This window comes from Macrotis lagotis, chromosome 3, assembly GCF_037893015.1.
Source record: "Macrotis lagotis isolate mMagLag1 chromosome 3, bilby.v1.9.chrom.fasta, whole genome shotgun sequence".
Classification (NCBI taxonomy): domain Eukaryota; kingdom Metazoa; phylum Chordata; class Mammalia; order Peramelemorphia; family Peramelidae; genus Macrotis; species Macrotis lagotis.
In genome coordinates this window covers 281,346,078-281,365,630 of record NC_133660.1, presented here as the reverse complement: position 1 = coordinate 281,365,630, position 19,553 = coordinate 281,346,078, and the positions used below count along the sequence as shown (strand labels likewise).

At 37.6% G+C, this 19,553-nt stretch overlaps 1 long non-coding RNA gene and 1 pseudogene across 1 annotated transcript in view; both read right to left on the bottom strand.

Annotated features, from left to right (window-relative positions):
• The window catches only part of LOC141516616 (uncharacterized), a 31,389-nt gene extending 12,442 nt beyond the window's left edge, over positions 1 to 18,947 (bottom strand). The window contains exons 1-2 of the long non-coding RNA XR_012476767.1: positions 18,744 to 18,947; positions 13,063 to 13,131 (exon numbers count right to left, since the gene is read on the bottom strand). This is a non-coding gene — a long non-coding RNA (uncharacterized LOC141516616). The remainder of the gene's footprint in view (positions 1 to 13,062; positions 13,132 to 18,743) is intronic.
• On the bottom strand, positions 3,475 to 4,896 carry LOC141516615 (small ribosomal subunit protein uS10m pseudogene; annotated as a pseudogene).
• Positions 18,948 to 19,553: the final 606 nt, after the last annotated feature.

The following is a 19,553-nucleotide window of genomic DNA, read 5'->3' as shown; positions in this document are numbered from 1 at the left end:
TTACCAGACTGTTCATCACCAGGGAGAGGGGGAAGGGAAGGGAGATTGGTAGAAAAATGTGTAACTTCTAAATTTGCAAATGGATGAATGTTGAAAAACTACCATAGCATGTAACTGGAAAAATAAAATAAAATATCAATTTAAGTTAAAAAAAAAAAAAAAGGACCACGTGGGAGAGAAGAGGTATTAGATTGACTACCAAGATCTACAGAGTCATTTTGCTAACCTCATTGTTGGATGTCTGTAAAGCCTGGACTCTACACCAGATCATGGCAAGAAACTGAATCTCTTCCCTTTTAAATTAACTTAGGAAATTCTGAAGCTGACCCAACAGAAGAAGGTACTAGACATGGAGGTCCTTATTGAGCTGAACTTCCAAGAGCTCCACCTCTCTTGCAGGGTGCAATTCCAATGGGCTGGTCACATTTGTATGGATGCTAAACACATGATTGCTTAAGACTCATTTAATGACAGACTGTCCCAAGGCAAGAACTCTTGTCATGATCAGAAATGATACAATGACACCATCAAGGTCTCTCTGAAGAACTTTGGATTTGACTGAGGAACGTAGGAGACATTGATGTCATGGTTCTCTTCAAGAATGAACAGGGGTAGGGGGCGGCTAGGTGGCTTAGTGGATAAAGCACTGGCCTTGGAGTCAGGAGTACCTGGGTTCAAATCTGGTCTCAGACACTTAATAATTACCTAGCTGTGTGGCCTTGGGCAAGCCACTTAACCCCATTTGCCTTGCAAAAAAAAAAAAAAACCTAAAAAAAAAAGAATGGACAGGGGTAGGGAATCTCACCCATGGAGTTGATTCTGTCTGAGGCTTTTCTTTCTTTTCTCTCTCTCTCTCTCTCTCTCTCTCTCTCTCTCTCTCTCTCTCTCTCTCTCTCTCTCTCTTTCTCTCTTTCTTTCTCTCCTTTCTTTCCCAAACCGGGACTTAACAGAAAGGATGGAAAAGAACTTGGGATTCCCCCCAGCCACAGACTGTTCAGAGTTGGTGCTCCCCTGAATTGATACCCATGCCAGTGTGGACACTCTGGAACATGAGTATAATGCCCAAGCTGATGAATTCTTAAAAGCAGAAGAAAAATCCCTGCAAATGATGCCCCTGGAGAATAGGGATGATTTGACGCTGGGAAAATGGATCCACATTACTACAGGTCATCTTGGCGCTCTTGCATCTTACAGTGTCTCATAGGCTTCTGGCTTTATACTGAAGCACAGACTTGGACTCCGGGAGCTCAACTAGCAAATTCAGGAATCCAGATCCGGTTGACATGGAAATATGCCACTAAATCTAGACAACAAGGAGATTTCATCTGTCCTGCATACAGCGAATGTAATATTGCTAATTGGACTATTGCTAATTGGTCTACTACTGATGCTAAATTTTATAGAGCCCCATTACCTATGTCTGCCCTCCTAGCAGGACCCTCTCCTATAACTATTCTTATCTCTTCATTGGTTAATATCTCGTGTTGTATTACTCCTCTCCACTTTACGCTCCCAACATTACGGGATAAAGTAATAAGACAAAGATTAACTGAAAATTGTACTACATGGAATATAAATAACTCCACCCTTAGTATAACTATTCCCCTTAATAATCAATATTTGTTTTGTGTCAATGCTTCTGTAATAACCAATCGCGATGCTTCAGTACATTATTCATTATTATTGCCCAAAACACCACCCACCGATCATCCTCCATCTGTTGTTCGTGTCCCAAAATTATGTATTTTTTTTGTGTGTTTAGCTTTTTCATATATTGTAATTCTATTTGTATGACTGACATGTCTAAGATACAAGATACAGTGATATACAAAACAAAATGCATGTTGTAACTGTTATAATTACAAGGCTGCAATTTCTCTGAATAGTGGCTTGGGTCTTTATATCATTATCCTTTCACACATCTAACCCAGTATCTATCACAACAAATGTCCAACAAATATTTGTTTAATGAATAGAAAAGCAAACTTATCTCCAAAGTGAACCACTTACAAAACTTAAACATTTTTTTTTTGCATTGAGAAGGGGAAATGATTTTGATATACACAAACACTGTAATACTGAATATAATTAATGTAGAAACCAAAGGTAATATATAAAAACCACACTTTCTTCTTTATTTTAAATCTTCCATAGCACCTAGGAGAGCAGGTATATGTTTAATGTTTAATAACTAAGGGAACGAATACAATTTCTGCTTTCTTGTGAACTCACAAGTCTCCTGGCGTATATGTAGCCCATGTAGAAAAACAGTTTGGAATTTGAGATATAAAGTAAAATATCAACTTTACTGCAAGTAATGTCAAAATCAATGAACACATTTTTACCCCTAAGCCCTGAAGAACTTCACAAATATGTTATATTAACTTAAACTAACTCCTACTTTTAAAGGATTGAGTCTGAAACAAACTTACAAAGTTGAAAAGCCTGTCAATATGTTAACAGGATACCAAAGTAAAATAGGATTAAAATAATAAATTATAGCACAGAAAGAAAACTGGATTGCAGTCATGACACCTCAATGATTTGCCACTAACTGCCTGTGGGATCTCAGGCAAGACATTTCCCACTCTGGAGCTCAGTAAGACATTCCTGAAGTTATAATTCTAGATAGTTCCTATCAAAAATGGCAATGTTTCACAGTTAAAATGATCAAAACACTGTACACCCTATCAGCAACATGGGGGTGATGCTCAACCCTGATGGACTTGCTCGTTCCATCAGTGCAACAACCAGGGACAATTTTGGGCTGTCTGCAATAAAGAATACCATCTGCATCCAGACAAAAAGCAGTGGAGCTTGAACAAATTTCAAGGATTATTCCCTTTAAATTAGAAAAAAAAAAACATATCTTATTGTCTGATCTTTTTTATCTCTTATACTTTTTGTTTCTTCCTTAAAGATGTGATTTCTCTCTCATCACACTCAATTTGGATCAATGTACAACAGGGAAACAAAATAAAGACTGACAGATTGCTCTCCATGGGGGGGGGGGGAGTAAGATTGGGAGGAGAAAAATTGTAAAACTCAAAACTCAAATAAAATCTTAAAAAAAAAGGAAAAAAATATACTGATTTTTAAATGAACAAATTTCATTCAAATGTCAATCAGTGCTATCAAATTAATACCTGTGTGTACAAATCTTAACATAATTCTTTTGTCATGCAATAGTATAAAAATTTGCTCATATGTCCTAAAAGTAGGACTTGAAATAATAAACAACTTTAAAAGCTCCCCTTTACACTGTAGTTTACTCCACCAAAGTTAAATTTCTTGATACAAGAGACAAACAGGTAAAGGAGATTTTATTTTATTTTATTTTTTTTTTAGGTTTTTTTGCAAGGCAAATGGGGTTAAGTGGCTTGCCCAAGGCCACACAGCTAGGTAATTATTAAGTGTCTGAGACGGGATTTGAACCCAGGTACTCCTGACTCCAAGGCCGGTGCTTTATCCACTACGCCACCTAGCCGCCCCGTAAAGGAGATTTTAAAGAAATTCTGCTGAGAGTAATCATTCATGACAAGGATATACAGATATTTCCATTTGAAAACCAGATGTAAGAAGATTATCTTTATGCTTTGCTTGCTTTTTCTTCCTTTCCCACCATTTCCCAAAGAGGTTCTTTGATGTGTTCTGGTAACTGTTCTAATCTGGTCTTTGTTACTTCCATGGCAACACCTTCAGGTAAGTTTCATTGAATATATTCCAAATAAACATCTGCTGTGCTTCCAGTTAAATGTTGTAACTCTAAACATCTGTAATATGTTCTCATTTCATACTGAACTCTGTGCTTCTTGAAAATATGTACTGATTTGAGAAGAGTAAGACATTCTATTTTCCTTGGAGGTTCATGTACCTTTTTAATGGAGATACCAAGCTCTTTAGCAGCAAGTACAGCAAAGTATTCATAACTATCTAACACAGCTCTATCATGGCCGTTTACTAAAACTGAGAGGTGTTTATATAATGTGTCTGGTTCATCAGAAATGGAGATCTTAGGTTTACCTATATCAGTCCTGACATCCATATGCAAGCATGAAAACTGCACCCATTTCATGTGGGTGTGGAGAAGAAAACCATCTCTTTGCTGTAATGTTCTTAGGATGGTTTAGAGAAAAGATTCCTGGACTCTGCCAGAGGCGCCACCATGCAAGCCCCAGGGCAGCCTGAGCCACCATCTCGCTGCTCCATCACCAAAATTATGTATTAATACCTCTATTGCTCAGCACAAAATTGTACTTCATTATAATGTGTCCTTTCCACCTTTATTGCCCTGTACTAGATTTAAAAGAACCTGGTATGACACCCTACTTGGCGGGGCAGGAACAGGTTTGGGTATAGTAAATTCTACAGATCTTGAGACCTTGGCCAGCAGACTGTGCAGTGCTGGGCAGGATGTATCTCAAACTTTGACAATTAATGCTAATTGATTGCCCACGATGATCCTGCCACACCAAAATACTTTAAAATACCAAGGCCAATTCTTACAAGTTTTTAATGATAGCATTCTAGCTAATATATGGATTAATGCTAATATAAGTGCCCTGTTTAGTTGGACCAAATGTTCTTTGCAAAACATGTACACTTTAATACAAAAAGACAATGCTCAAAGGTTATTACAAGAAGGAGATACTAACATTTGGGATGTAGCATTACCCTATATGGCAAATTATTGGAAACAGATCAAGCCTGAACAAGCTCAGTGTACCTCCCTTTGGTGTAGTGGGACTGTAGTATTATTATCAAGTTCATATATGGAAAATGATGTGTCAATTCCATGTGATTCCTTTTGTGTTACATGATTATTTTGCTTTACCATGTATAAATAGTAACTATATAGATCAAGACAATGTAACTTATACTTTACAGGACTGTACTTTCACTAACAAAGGCATCCTGTGTGAGATGATGAATAGGCGGTTGGAGCCCTGCCTTCTCTCACACTCCTCTAACCTTTGTGACTTCACTGTCTATCCTCTTTCTAACTTTTCAATGTTATATGAAGTATCTTCTCAACACATTTGTTTAACCTCTAATAATAGTATTGATTTAGCTTCTGTCGCTCAGAAACCTCCCTTTTCTGGATGTTTTACTAACATCTCTTTTTTTTTACACTGGCAGGGTGATGATTTTTACTTTTCCCCTGATACAGATGTTGTTAAGAATTTGACTTGGGTACCCAAATTGTTACCTCTTCCCCATACTTCTTTATCTCTACAACCTTTAATTGCTTTCTTAATCAATCTTATGTCCTAAAGAAGCTGTTGGTGTCTAATCAGCACGCTTTGAATGAACATCGAATACAGACTCACATAGCTGCAGGACATTTAGTCGAGGTCTCTCATTTAGTAACTTCTGATACTAATCACCATTGGTATGATTGCCTGTTTAAATCAGCAACTGCTACTCGATATTTTAACAGTTTAGCTATTCTTATATTGTTGTTAATGATTTTCTTGTTATTATTATGCATTTGTAATTTTTATAAACAAATTTGTAATAAGTTTACTCCTTCATACTCCTTCATACATCTCTTTTAAGGCCAAATGAATAAGAAAATGAAGTTTTCTTATAAGTAAGTTCTCTGGAGCCTGTATGAGGATGTGCCTTCCTCACAAATTTACCTTCCCCCCCAGACATTCCATAGGTGATTTGGCCACATCCCAAAGACTCCAGGAGCCAGCCACTCCTTGGAATACACAGGTAGTACTGGGGAGAACTGGCTATTCTCACAGTATTGACCTTATTCAAAGTAAAATCTTCCGGCCCCCTATGGCATTTCCTTGAAGCCTTCAAACTGCTAGACTTGTAGGCTTTCCCCATATTTCTGTCAAAGGAACTCAGGAATCCCTCCTAACTAAATTAGCATCTAGCCTTCTTTGTTCTCATATTACTGTTAAAGGAACTCCCTCCCAACTAAGGGAATCCCTCCCAACTAAATTAGCAACTAGCCTTCTTTGTGCTCCACTGATAAATACTCTGAGGCTCCAAGCATTGGCGGGAATCACCCATGGAGAGTTGATTCTGCCTGGGGCTTTTCTTTCTCTCTTTCTTTTCTTTCTCTCTCTCTCTCTCTTTCTCTCTTTCTTTCTTTCTTCCTTTCTTTCCCAAACCGGGACTTAACAGAAAGGATGGAAAAGAACTGGGATCCCCCCAGCCACAGACTGTTCAGAGTTGGTGCTCCCCCGAATTGGTGATGTTATCTTTATCTTTTACTTCTACTTTGATCATAGTATTACTAACCCATTGTCTTTAATGCATTAGTTGCTGTATTGGATGTTATTGTAATCAATCTATTCCTTGTGTTGTGTAATTAAAATACTTTCATTCTCAACAACAACAACAAAAAAAAAGAATGGACAGAGGTGAGGCAGCTAGGTGGCGCAGTGGATAGGGTACCAGCCCTGGAGTCAGGAGGACCTGAGTTCAAATCCGACCTCAGACACTTAATGATGACCTAGCTGTGTGGCCTTGGGCAAGCCACTTAACCCCACTGCCTCGACAAAAAAAACCCCAAAAATTCAAACAAGCAAAAACAATGCCCCCCAAACCCAGGATGGTTAGATCAGTTTACAGCTCCACCAGCAATGCATTAAATGTCCCAATTTTCCCACAACTTCTCCTACATTAATAATTTTCCCTTTTTGTCATATCTTAGCCAATCTAATAGGCGTGAGGTGATACCTCATTGTTGTTTTAATTTGCATTTCTCTAATCAATAATGATTTGGACCATTTTTTCTTTTGGAGCTTTAATTTCTTCATTTGAAAACTGTCTATTCATATCCCTTGATCATTTCTCAATTGGGGAATGACTTGTAATTTATGAATTTGATGCAATTCTCTATATATTTTAGAAATGAGACCTTTATCAGAAACCCTACCTGTGAAAATTGTCTCCTAGCTTTCTGTTTCCCTTGTAATCTTGCTTGACAGCATTGGTTTTATTAGTGCAACCCCTTTTTAATTTAATATAGTCAAAATCATACATTTTGTAATTTATAATGCATCTACTTCTTGTTTGGTCATAAATTTCTTCCCTTTCCATAAATCTGACAAATAGAATATTTCTTGATATGTTAATTGATCTATGGTATAGCACTTTATGTCTAAATCTAGTACCCATTTTGACTTTATTTTGGGAAAGGGTGTGAGATGTAGATCTATGCCTAGTTTTTGCCATATTATTTTCTAGTTTTCCCAACAATTTTTGTCAAATAGTGAGTTCTTATCCAAGAAGCTGATGTCTTTGGGTTTGTCAAACATTAGATTCCTGTAGTCATTTACTACTATTTCTTTTGATTGGTATGGCACTGAATAAATAATTTAATTTGGGTAGAATTGCCATATTTATTATATTAGCTTGACTAACCATGAGCATTTGAAATTTTTCCAATTGTTCAGCTCTGACTTTATTTGAGTGGGAAGTGTTTTGTAATTGTGCTCATACAGCTTCTGACTTTGCCTTGGGAGGTAGATTCTCAAGTATTTAATATTATATGAAGTTATTTTAAATAGAATTTCTCTATCTCTTGGTCTTGGCTGTTCATATATAAAAATACTAATGATTTATGTGAGTTTATTTTGTATCCTGCTACTTTGATGAATTTGTTAATTGTTTCAAGTAGTTTTTTAGATGATTTTCTTGGGTTCTCTAAGTATACCATCATATCATCTGCAAAGAGTGAAAGTTTTGCTTCCTCATTGTCAGTTATGATTCCTTCAATTTCTTTTTCTTCTGTTATTGCTAAAGCTAACATTTCTAATGGCAATGGTGATAATGGGTATCCTTGTTTCACCTCTGACTTACTGGAAATGCTTTGAGTTTAGCCCCATTACATATAATATTTGTGATGGTTTTAGATAGACATCACTTATTATTCTAAGTAAAACTCCATTTATTCCCATACTTTCCTAGTGTTTTTAATAGGAATGAATGTCATATTTTATCAGACTTTTTCAGCCTTTATTGAGATAATCATATGATTTCTGTTGCTTTTGCTATTGATATGTTCAATTATGTTGAATGTTTTCCTAATATTGAACTATCCCCTGTCTACCTGTTATAAAACCTCATAGTGTAATATTCTATTAATAACTTGGTGTAATCTCTTTGCTAAAATTTTGTTTAAGATTTTTGCATCAATGTGCATTAGGGAGATTGGTCTGCAATTTTCTTTGTCTGTTTTGGTTCCTCTTGGTTTAGGTATCAGCACCATATTGGTATCATAAAAGGAATTTGGCAGAACTCCTCCAACTTTTTAAAATAGTATATGTAGAATTGGAATTAATTGTTCCTTAAGTGCTTGGTAGAATTCACTTGTAAATCCATCTGGACCTGGAAACTTTTTCTTAGGGAGTTTATTGATGATTTCTTCAATTCCTTTTTCTGAAATGGGGTTAAGTGTTTTATTTCCTCCTCTGTTATTTTGGGCAATTTGTTTTTTTTTGTAAATATTCATCCATTTCATTCAGGTTATCAAATTTATTGGCAAACAGTTCAGCAAAATAGCTCTGAATTATCTCTTTATATTCCTCCTCATTGCTGGTTAGTTCATTCTTTTCATTTTTGATATAGGAAATTTGGTTATCTTCTTTTGTTTTTAAAAAAAAATTAGATTAACCAAAGGTTTATTTTATTGGCATTTTTCATAAAACCAACTCTTAGTTTTATTTATTAGACCAATGGTTTTCTTATTTTCCATTTTCTTAATATTTCCCTTGATTTTTTCAAGCTTTTTAAGTTACATAACAAATTCATTGATCTCCTTTTTTATTTTATTCATATAAGCATTAAGAGATAGAAAATTTCCCCTCAAAACTGCCTTGATTACATCCCATAAATTTTAGCATGTTGTCTCATTGCTATCATCTTCTTCAATATAATTATTGATTATTTCTATGATTTGCTATTTGATCCACTCATTTAAAATTAAGTTATCTAATTTCCAATTAATTTTTATTTTATCTTTCCATGACCCTTAATTACCTGTAATTTTTATTGCATCATGGTCTGAAAAGTATGCATTTATTATTTCTGCCTTTCCACATTTGATTATAAGATTTTTATACCCTAGTAAGTGGTCAGTTTTTGGTATAGGTGCCATGTACTGCAGAGAAAAAGGTATATTCTTTTCTATCCCCATTTAGCTGTCTTCATCATCATTCTTTTTTGTTGTTGTTTTTTAAGCTTTCCTCAGAGATCTATCATATCTAAGTTTTCTAAGATTTTATTCACCTTCTTAACTTCTTTCTTGTTTGTGGTTAGATTTATCTAGTTCTAAGAGAGGGAAGTTGAGGTCCCCCGTTATTAAATTTTTGCTGTCTATGTCTCCTTGTAATTCACTCAATTCTTCATCTAAGAATTTGGATGCTATATTACTCAGTGTATACAGGTTTAAGATAAGAAAGGAAATTACATCTTCTTAAAAGACACCAAAGCTTCATTACCTATGGTGTCTTTTAAGAAGATGTAATTTCCTTTCTTATCCTATTTAATGAGATCAGTTTCTGCTTTTGTTTTATGTGAGATCAGAATCACTACTCCTGATATCTTTTCTTCAGCTGAAGCATAATATATTTTGCTCCATCCTTTTACCTTTACCCTGTGCATATCTCTCTGCCTCAAATGTGTTTCTGGTAAACAACTTTTTATAGGATTCTGGCATTTAATCCATTCTTCTATCTGCTTCTGTTTTATGGGAGAGTTCATTCTGTTTACATTTACAGTTAAGATTACTTATTCTAGGGATGGCTAGGTGGCACCGTGGATAGAGCACCAACCCTGGAGTCAGGAGTACCTGAGTTCAAATCCTGCCTCAGACACTTAATAATTACCTAGCTGTGTAGCCTTGGGTAAGCTACTTAACCCCACTGCCTTGCAAAAAAAAAAAATGTATCTCCCTCCATGCTATCTTTCCCCATTTATATTTTTCTCTTTCCTTTCCTTTTATTTCTCTTTACCAGTTTTACTCTTTCCCCTTTAACTTTTCTTTTAGAATTTAACTTTTAGTTTATTTTCACTGATACCTTCACCTTCCCTTTTATCAGTCCTTTCTTCCCTTTTATTTCCCTCCCCCCCCCCCCACCTTCCCTGTAGAGCAGGATAGATTTTTAAACCCAAGTGAGAATTTCCCTCTCTGGGCCAAATCTATTGAATAGGATTTACTCAGAGTTCACACCCTCCCTTCTTTCTCTGTTATATAGTAGATCTTTGTGCCTCTTCACCTGGTATTCCTTATCAATCAAGTGCCATCAATCATGTATCATCCATCAAAGCTTGATTGAGCTTGAAAAGCTCAAAGTACTACCAGTCAAAGCACAATCACAGATTGATTGATTGTTTGATAATTAGCATAACCTCCAAGTCACTATGTGCCCTCCCCTCTTCTGTCTCATTAGAAATACACTTCTCAAGAGTCTTGAATTTCATCAAATTATAGTAATTTATACCTTACCCCCTTTTCAGGTACCCTCCAAGGGCACACAATCCTCATGAACCAAAATGTCATCAAAGCCAAATCTTTTTATGAACCGTTTGTACCCTCCCAAAGCATTCTCTCTCCTACACTCCCCCCCCCCCAATTTAGTTTCCCAACCCAGGTACTTAAACCCTTGTTAAGTGGAGTATGGATTAAGTCCAATCCTTGTAGGTAAATTCTCACCCTCTGTCACTAAAATCACTTCTGATTTAATTAACTGTAGAGTCTCAGAATGCTCTAAGTACTGAGACATTCTGAAGTCTTTCTTAAGAACTTTACAATTTATTCTAAGGTATGGGAGACATTGACTCAGGACTGCCCAGCATAGGATACCCTCATCAGAGAAAGTGCTAAGTTTTGTTAGCAAAGCAGAATTAAAGTAGGTCAAAGAAAACAGCTACAAGTTTAGAGTAAACACCCCTGCTTTTCATCTGGGATTTTTTTCTCAAGCATAGTGATGTCATCTTGGTCCTCTTCAATGGAGAGACCAGAACCAATCATACACATATCCTACAAATTCAGTCTCTTCAATTATATTCATCCCTTTAACTATACTAAGAGAAACACAATTCTCAAAAGTTAGAAGTGTTATATCTTCCCTTACAGGGTTGTATACAATTTGATGGTCTTAACTAACCTTTGTTTGGTTTTGTTTTTTTCTTCCCTTTTTTATTTACCTTTTTATGCATCTCTTGAGCCCTGCACTTGGTGATTGAATTCTCTGTTCAGTTCTGGTCTTTTTATCAGGAACTTTTGGAAGTCCTCATTTCGTTGAACATCCATCTTTTACCCTGATAGTATAGGCTGAATTTCGCAGGGCAGTAAATTCTGGTTTGTAATCCCAGGTCCTTTGCCCTCCAAAACATGGTATTCCAAAATCCTCTGATCCTTCAAAGTCCTTGTGTGAGCCTGACTATGTTTCCTTTTTATTTAGATTGCTTCCTTTTTACTGCTGCAGCATTTTCTCCTTTATTTGAGAGTGCTGGAATTTGGCTATGCTAATCCTTGGAGTTTTCAGCCTGGGGTCTCTTTCTGGAGGAGTTCTGTGTATTCTTTTAATGCCTATTTTGTCGTCTTGGTCTAACAGATTTGGACAGTTTTCCTTTATAATTTCCTTCAAGATGTTTTCTAGGTTCTTTTTTTGATCTAGGCTCTACTAGTCCACTGATTTGTAAATTATCTCTCCTGAATCTATTTTCCAGGTCATTTGTTTTTCCTAAAAGGTACTTTGTGCTTTCTTCAATTCTTTTCAGTCTTTTTACTTTGATTTATGGAATCTTCTAGTCTCAGATTCATTGATTTCCATTTGTTCACTTTTAATTTTTAGGGTATTAGCTTCTTCAATTAGCTTTTATGTTTCCTTTTCCAGTTGGTCGATTTTATTTTTTGGAGAATTACATTCTTTTTACAATTGGTTATTTTTACATTTAAGGGAGTTGATTTCTTTGGTCAATTTTCCATAATTTTCCTGCATAACTCTAATTTCTTTTTTTCCATTTTTCTTCTTCCTCTCTTCTTGCTTTATAAATGCTTTTTTAAGCTCTTCTATGAATTTTTGGATTTGAGTCCAATTCACAGACTCTTTTGATACTTTCCCTGTGAGTAATTTTTCAGATTTCTTCTTCCGATATGGCACTGTTATCATTTTTACCTGAAAAGTAGTTTTCTATAGTGAGCATTCTTTTAGTTTTTGCTCATCTTGAAATGTCTGAGCTCTTATCCTGGGGTATAGGGAATATAGACCCAAGCTTTTTATGTTGGGACCGGGGTCTGATCCCTGACTTGTCGTTGGCCAAGATGTTCCCTGTCCAGTCCAGGTCTTGCCTTTGCAGAGGTTTGTTTCCTCCTTTATGTCCAGGTTCTGCCTATACAGTGATTTGTTCCCAACCCAGGCCCATCATTTGACTATGTTCTTAGGGTTCAGACTTTGTTTGGGGTTGGATCTCTCCCTTCTGGCTTGCTTTATAACTGCCTGGACCTATGCTGTTGTCAAGTTGTTGGGACCTGGACTGTACTGCGACTGAAACTCTCCCACTGGCTTTCCCATTCTCCCACCTATCTGGGCTTTATTTCTCCTTTTTCCCATGTCTTCAGTTGAAAATTTCTTTGGATCTTGTCTTTTTTATTTTTTTATTTTATTTATTTATTTATTTTTTAGATTTTTCAAGGCAATGGGGTTAAGTGGTTTGCCCAAGGCCACACAGCTAGGTAATTATTAAGTGTCTGACACCAGATTTGAATTCAGGTACTCCTGACTCCAAGGCCATTGCTCTATCCACTGCACCACCTAGGCACCCCAGATCTTGTCTTTTTAAAAAAAAAAAAGTGAAATCTGTAGCTTTAATGTCAGTGCAGAGGTTTCATTTAGCTTTTGTAGGGAGCATGCTAGCTTCACACAACCATCTTGGCTCCACCCAGGGATTTCTATTCCTCATACACTGACTCACCCAGAAGCAGACTTCCAGCACCCCAACATGGGAGGACTGCATCAGCTGGGAAAACATGGGTTAGACCCCCCATTGCATGCTCCCTTCTGAAGTCTCTGGGGAGGCATAAGCACTGACCTTTTACTTCTTTCCCAGGGCCATCAAGTAGAGTTTCAAAACATTCCATGTGACCAGTCTCATAGCATCCTACACACACAAACAAAAAGATAGTTTGTCCCAAATACAAAGTTATGCAAATTCAACAAACAAAGAACATTTCACAATTTAATAAAGATAATTGCCCACTTGGTAGCTGTCTTCATGCTCAAATAGCCTGCCTTAGCCCAAGAAAATTTTAAAAAAGAAAGAAAATAAATTTTAAAGAGAAAATAAATAAATTTCAAAAAGAAAAGAACAAGAAAGAAAATAGACTTTCAGTCTAGGAAAGAACCTGATCCTGATGATGAGGGAAAATGTAGCCAGCTAAAGATTGAGGTGGAACATGAAAGAATTCACATAAAAGACAGACTCTAACCCAGAAAAAAATTTAGAGACAAAAAGGTTTATTTAAGTATTGCTAGGGTATATATACATACAAACACTATGAGTAGTAAAACAGAAGCTAAGGCAAAGAAAGAGTAAAGGCAGTTGGAAGCCACTGATCCCTAAGCAACCTAAGCTGCCATGAGAGGATGAAGTAAAGGTATAGGAGCATGAGAGGTTACCTGGGGAATCACCTTCCCCATGAATGAGCTAGCTGCACCAATAGACAAGCAATGAAACTGAGGCAGGGGTGAGCTTTTAGGGAGTATATAGGGAGATATGGGTGGGAAGGCAGGTAGCTCAGAGAGCAGAGATGAGGTTTGAGGGTCATACTGAGGAGGGGCTATAATGCAAATACTTAGTCCTTTCTGACTAGGACAGGGATCCATGGTTTTGTTGCTAGGGTTTCAGGGAGGGGCAAAGTACTTTATTAAAAATTCACTGACCTCATCTCAATAACTTTAGCAATGGGATGGGGGGCAGGGGAAGACACATAGTCAAAACAGAGGAAACAGATCTTTTTTTGCAAGACAATGAGATTAAATGACTTGCCTAAAACCACACAGCTGGTAACTATCAAGTGTCTGAAGTTAGATTTGAACTCAAATCCTTCTGACTCCAGAGCCAGTGTTCTATCCATTGCACCAGCTTGCTACTCCTACCAGAGGAAACAGATTCATTATAAAACATATTCCTCTATCCAATAATTTCCCTGCTTCAATCCTTTCTGGCTTTCTCAGAACCTGAGGAAATTTCCCTGAAGAGATTTCAAACAGGGGCCCCTCATTCACAGAGAAGATAAGAGGCTTCATGTTATAAATGAATGAAAAAGAAAAACCTGCTAGAGTGAGAGAAAATTGTACATTTTATTTACGAACCTTGCAAGATACACCTTACAAGATACGGGTACCTCACTCCTAGGCATGAGGCACAACTTAGTCTCTGGAGTCAGGTAATTTATTGTCCTCAGAAACTCTTTGCCCTCCCTCTTGGATGTTCATTGGCTCTCAGAGTTGGAGTTACAAACTAAAATGTCCGCCCATTCCATGACATGCCCCTAATATTACCCCCCCCCACATCATCCAAGGCATGACATGCTAAAGAACCCCAATCGTCACAGGGGGTGTATGAGTTAATATTCAGTTACCTAATTGCGCAAACTCAGTAGCATTAGGTCAAGATCTCTAGGTCACTCTTGACTGTTGGGGTTTGGTATCCCTGGAATGGAATTAAGAAGACTCTTCCAGTCTTGTGATTGGCTGGGCCATTCCCCCTTTGTAATGGATTCCCTAAGGCCCCCCCCACACACCCTGTGAAGACCATCACCCTACATTTCTCATACTTCAGAACTGCAAACAGTTCCTGAGGATGATAGAGGACTCTAGCTTTTTCCTTCTCCACTAGGCCTTGAATCCCTCAATTCTGTGCCCACATTTATAAGAGTAGATTACATTGAGTGACTCTAAAGGAAAAAAGAAAAAAGAAAAAGAAAGAAGCTTCTTATCTCAGAAAGCTGAGTCCCTACCATATTTCCAGAGCATGTAAGACCTCCCTACACAGAGTTTGGGGACCTGTGGCAGCCCATCAACCAAATGTCCCAGGCAAAGATTCTTCCATGATTCCTTCCCATAAAGTCATTCAACAGGAATCTGGACATTTTCTAAGTCTTTTTATCTAGTCACCAAAATTTTCTAAGGGCCCTTATATGATGTATAGGCAACCCCCTCTGATGTTCAGGCAGATTTTCTTTAAGTCATTATTTTCCTCATTGGATCCTTGCTATTATTGGAAGGGCAATGCAATTGGAATTCCATACTTAACCCAAAACAGACCTAATAGACTCCACTACAGAAAATAGTAAACAAGGTCAAACAAGCCTTAGAATAGGCAAGAAATTGATTATAAATGGATCACTTAAGGCCTCCAGATACATAAAAAATCTTTACCCTGCCTTAGACACTTAATAATTGCCTAGCTGTGTGGCCTTGGGCAAGCCACTTAACCCCATTGCCTTGCAAAAACTTAAAAAAAATTTTTTTTTAAAAAGAAAAAAGAAAAAAATCTTTACCCTATAGACTGTCAGGTTAGAAGGATATTTAACAAGGTAAACATTCTAGGTCTTTTTAAATGCAACAAGAAAATACGATATTAGAAATTTGAAAGTCAATTTTATTTCTATTTTTAACACATAATCAAGTTGACAATTGTTATAAATGACCCATAATTATAAAAACTTAGCCTGGAGTGATTCAATAGCTTTTACTAACTTTCCTGCAGGAAAGAGCTAGCTCTCCTAGAGGGGGGAAAAACCCCAAATTTAGACAATGGGCAGTTTTATATCCATGCTTTTTCTCCCCTCCAAGCCAGCCATTGGTCTGAATCATTAGAGGTGCAATCTAATTGATACACCTACCTAATACCACTCTTTAATATATTTTTCCCACCCTGGTCATACAGTACGTGTTATGCTGATGATCCTCAAATCATCACAGGGAAGTGTATACTAATAATATGCATGGACCTCATTAAACAAATGGACTTGTAGAGGTCAGAGACCCTAGGTCAACCCAGGACTAGTTGGAGCAGGCCTTGGTCTAGTCTCAGGTCTGGCATCTTTAGGTCTATTGGAAGACTTCTCTCAATTTGGTGATTGGTTGGGGTCAATTTCTTTATCTCCCCTTTTGTCTTACTCCCCAGTCCTGAATGTAGGTTCAATAGCCATAGACAGACCCCAGTCTTTTTTTTTTAGTTTTTGCAAGGCAATGGGGTTAAGTGGCTTGCCCAAGGCCACACAGCTAGGTCATTATTAAGTGTCTGAGGTCAAATTTGAACCCGGGTACTCCTGACTCCAGGGCTGGTGCTCTATCCACTGTGCCACCTAGCCAGCTCCCCAGTCTTTATAATGGATATGTTTAACTTACAGCCTCCTCCCTGTGGAAACTAAACACTCAGGGATTTCTTACACATAGGTTTAATACTGTCCCACACTGTGTGAGTCTAAACTCCTTATTCTTGTAATTTCACCCGTCACCTAATCTGGTGAAACTTGCCCAAAGTTCAAGCTTTTGTCTTGTGGTCTGTTGAGTCATTTCTCCAACTTTTTATGACCCCATTTGGGATTTTCTTGGCAAAGATTCTGAAGTGGCTTACCATTTCCTTCTGCTCCTCATTTTACAGATGAAGAAACTAAGGCAAATAGATTTAAGTGACTTGTTTTTATAATTACCTCGCCCTTTACTCTGGTTTCATACAATATTATATTTTAATTTATATCTACATCCTGGTTTTGTGCACCTTTCTAATCTCACTCAACAGGCATTTAATTTAAATCGTAACCTCAGCCACCACCCACTTAACTAAAATTAACCCACTTTGATTAGATCAAAGCACTCAGATACTATTACTTGAGGATTATTCCTATTTCTCAACAGGAAGCACTGGGAAGTAACTGAGGTAACTCTTAGTCTACTACCTCGTTAAAATGCTTGCTGGGGAGGTCCAAATGATGGCAAATCAGAGGGAAGACACACCCAGGTCTAAAAGACCCTGTCAGCCCTCACTCAGGGTCTTTCTTCTTTGAAAGAGGTCAGGGACCCAATCAATTGGTTATTGCTGGCCTAACTAATAAACTGATAATGCTCAGAACCTTGTCTCTCAGTTTACCTTAACTTCCAAAAGGAAACATCTCTCCACTACTGGCTACAACCAGTTAGTCCCCAGATATTCTGTACTTGTTCAGTGCCAGTCACTAAAGATACAAAGACAATAAAAAGAATTCCTATTATCAAGGAACTCCCAGGTTAATGGGGAGAAAACATTCACACCACTATGTATAAACAAAATATATAGAGGATAAATTACGGGTGATCTCCCTAGGATACACTAAGGTTGAGGAGCAATGGGAAAGGGTCCATATTTCTCATATGAGTCTCAATATCAACACTTATTATATAGATTTCAATAATATAGTAAGGAGTAAAAGTTTCAGAAATCATTTCAGATGGAATCATTTTACTGAAATGTAAGGAAAAACTCTATTTTAAAAACTGTACAATTATAAATTGCCAGAGAAAAAAGAATTTGTATCAAAGTTCACCATGCTTCAGGACAAGTTCCTAAAAATGTGAAGGCCTTAAATTTAGCCTAGATGAGGCCCACATGGAGTAAACATATTCTGGCCAGAGTTAGACCAGCTACAGCTTCTCTTCAGGATTCCAGGGTACTCTGAGAGGTTTAGGCTAGGTAGGGCAGTGGATGGAGTACTGAGCCTCTAGTCAGAAAGACTCAGCTTCGGGAATTCAAATGTGGTCTCAGACACTTACTAGGTGTATGTATGTCTCTGGATAAGTCACTTTATCCTGCTTGCCTCAGTTTCCCCTTCTATAAGAGGAACTAGAGGAGGAAATGGCAAATCACTCCAGTATCTCTGCTAAGAAAACCCCAAAAGGGGTGAGGGGAAGTTACACAGAGCAACAACTATTAATGAGCCACCAGCTCAAGCTCCCACTTGGCTATTTCCTTTTGCTCCTTCCCCCTCTTAGTCAGGAGTGACTAGTCCTCAGTTACAGTTCACCTCTGAAGATCAATTAGCTTTTCCAAAGGACCTTATAGTTCTAATATAAAACAAGAGCAAATACACAAACATCTCCCCCTACTTACCACCTCAGGGACACCCTCTTACCTCAGTTCCTACATAACATTGGTCCTTTGGGTCTAATTAAAATTTTAGGATGCCATACCTCATTGTTGACTCAATGAGTTTACAATCGTCTCCATACTCCAAATTATTTCCACCTCAGCCTCTGTCTTGCTCTGATTCTGTACTTTTTCAGTTACTGTGGCTGGGTTGTTTGTTTTTTAATCTAATTTGTAGTACAGTTCCAACACGACTGGACCTCTCTTCTCCAGATATAGTTTGGGGTATGCAAATGTGAATTGAGGACCATCCAGTTCATTCTCCACCAACAGGCTGGGCAGGAACCAAAAAACTCAAGTAACAAAATCCTTCATTGAAGTACATTAGGAAAGTAAATGATAGGGAAAAACCACAATAAACCATAGACTTCTTCTTGGTTCCCCATTCATTAAAGGTGTAGAACCTAGAGGAGCATTTTGCATGCAGTAAGCACTTAATATTTGCTGAATTGAATTCAATGGAATGCCCCAAAGACGCCCCCCCCCCCCCCCCCCCCGTGGAGAAGGGAACATTTCCTGAATATTCAGGAAGGGAAGGACAGTTTCCCATGTGACCGCTCCCTTGGAGTCCTTGGTTTCACCTCTGGTAGTTTGCCTGCTTGGTTCCATAGCTCTCCTTGCCTTAGCTTCTCTACTCCATTCTCTGACTTGGGTAGTAGGCTACTGCCATCTGCTGGAATGGTCCTCTGATGCTACAGCTTTTATTTTATTTTTCCTGAAGCAGGAGGAAGGAGGACTCTATTACTCTATAGTCAACATGCCTGGAAGATAGTCAAGGCATTTTCAGTTCTTTTACTATTCAGGCATCATCACATCCAGCTAGCAGACAAAAGCTAGCTAATGAGACCATTTCTTGGTTTTAGTTTACTGATCTTTCCAGTCTTTCCAATTGCATCTTTATTTCCAAGTATATCCAACCCTACCCCAACTCCATCAATGCAAAAAGTCATCTCTTGGAACATAGAATGAAAAAAAGAGTCTCCTGCCCCAGGTCCTCATTCTTAGCTGAGTTTGGGAGAATAAATTCCTTTAAATTCCTATCATGGCTCTAAAAGCTAAGGACCTGGCTCGACAAAATACTTTCAGGAGCTTCAGGAAGCCTCAAGGATTCATTTAACCATACTAAAGGAAAAGAATCAGAGCTGGTAATTTCCTCTGTGTTCTTGCTTCTAGGGGAAAGTTGTTCCAATTACATATTTTTTTCTGCTAAAATTAATCTAATTAGCCTTGGTCTAGTCTACAAGGAAAAACTGATTTCTGAAGTAAAAATGACAGACACTTTGGAGGAAAGTAATCACTTCATCTTAGGATAAAAATGATGCTGTGGACCCAGAAAGGTTGGGGTCTTCACCTTTTCCCACTGAGGGCTCACATGCAAACCAAGTTCAGCC